The sequence below is a fragment of the Triticum dicoccoides genome, chromosome 4B, assembly GCF_002162155.2.
Source record: "Triticum dicoccoides isolate Atlit2015 ecotype Zavitan chromosome 4B, WEW_v2.0, whole genome shotgun sequence".
Classification (NCBI taxonomy): domain Eukaryota; kingdom Viridiplantae; phylum Streptophyta; class Magnoliopsida; order Poales; family Poaceae; genus Triticum; species Triticum dicoccoides.
The window spans coordinates 349,385,978-349,387,786 of NC_041387.1; the positions used below are offsets into that span (position 1 = coordinate 349,385,978).

The 1,809-nt window shown below is 43.2% G+C and overlaps 1 non-coding gene across 1 annotated transcript; it reads right to left on the reverse strand.

The window, feature by feature from the left end:
- Positions 1 to 220: 220 nt before the first annotated feature.
- LOC119296464 lies at positions 221 to 324 on the reverse strand. The gene has a single exon (XR_005145230.1). It is a non-coding gene; the product is annotated as a small nucleolar RNA R71 (small nucleolar RNA).
- Positions 325 to 1,809: the final 1,485 nt, after the last annotated feature.

Genomic DNA, 1,809 nt, shown 5'->3' on the forward strand with positions numbered 1-1,809 from the left:
AGAAGACCCACATGAATATATCAGGACTTTCTTGGGGTATTATAACACTCTCAAGGAAAATGGTGTTACAGAGAGTGCTATCAGATTCTCACTATTTCCATTTTCCTTGAGAGATCGAGCAAGAGTTTGGTTACACTCATTGCCTGAACATCCGAAGAATACTTGGGAGACCTTATTATATACATTTATTGAGAGATACTTTCCACCAACAAAGGCTGTTGAATATAGGGACAAGATAACAAGGTTTACACAATACAATGGAGAAAGTTTGTATGATGCATGGCAAATCAACTCTCTACTCAGAATGTGTCCCCATCATGGTTTAGAAATGTGGCTGGTATTACAAAACTTTTAAAAAGGATTGACTAAACCTAAATGGCTTGATTTCTCAAAGTGCTTAGTGATATGCTCCAAAAACCCTCAGCCACCTTCTCACATCCACATATGTCCTAAACCTAAATGTCAATCTCAGCCCCACCGATTCTGTCTATCCGGCTCCACCGAGTTTCATCATATTCAGCCACTACCAAATCCTATTTACTCCGGTCTCACCAATGGGATCTCGGTCTCACCGAGATGGGCTTGCAATCTCTCTGTGATCTAGTGCAACACTTTCAGTCTAACCGAGTTGGTGCAGGCGGTCCCATCGAGTTTGCCTGACCAATCCTCTGTTCACTTATTACCAAAATCGGTCTCACCGAGTTCGAGTAATCGGTCAAACCGAGCTGAGGTTTTACCCTAACCCCTACACATCGGTCCCACCGAGATGACTATATCGGTCCCACCGAAAATCCTAACTTTCACATTTTGAACTAAATCGGTCTGACCGAGTTTGCTGATTCGGTCCCACCGAGTGTGTGGATATATGTGTAACGGTTAGTTTTTGTGTGGAGGCTATATATACCCCTCCACCCACTCTTCATTCGTGTGGAGAGAGCCATCAGAACAAACCTACACTTCCACTACTCATTTTCTGAGAGAGAACCACCTACTCATGTGTTGAGGCCAAGATATTCCAATCCTACCATATGAATCTTGATCTCTAGCATTCCCCAAGTTGCTTTCCACTCAAATCATCTTTCTACCATAATCAAATCTATGAGAGGGGGTTGAGTGTTGGGGAGACTATCATTTGAAGCACAAGAGCAAGGAGTTCATCAACAATACACCATCTATTACCTTTTGGAGAGTGGTGTCTTCTAGATTGGTTAGGTGTCACTTGGGAGCCTCCGTCAAGATTGTGGAGTTGAACCAAGGAGTTTATAAGGGAAAGGAGATCGCCTACTTTGTGAAGATCTACCCAAGTGAGGCAAGTCCTTCGTGGGCGATGGCCATGATTGGATAGACAAGGTTGCTTATTCATGAACCCTTCATGGGTGGAGCCCTCCATGGACTCGCGCAACCGTTACCCTTCGTGGGTTGAAGTCTCCATCAACGTGAATGTACGATAGCACCACCTATCAGAATCACGCCAAAAACATCCGTGTTTCCAATTGTGTTTGCACACTCCAATCCCATCCCTTTACTTTCTTGCAAGTTGCATGCTTTACTTTCCGCTGCTCATATACTCCTTTGCATGCTTGCTGAATTGTATTGTGAATGCTTGAAATTGTGTTAATCTACCACCTCAACTTGAAAAACTTAAAAAATGCGAACTTTGTTTGTTGAGTGTCTAATCACCCCCCTCTAGACACCTCTTTTCGATCCTTTCAATTGGTATTAGAGCTTTGTTCTCAATTTCTTTGGTTTAATCACCATTGGAGGAAGATGGATGAGTCTATGTTGGGGAGTCTTAGACGTAGAGTGCGT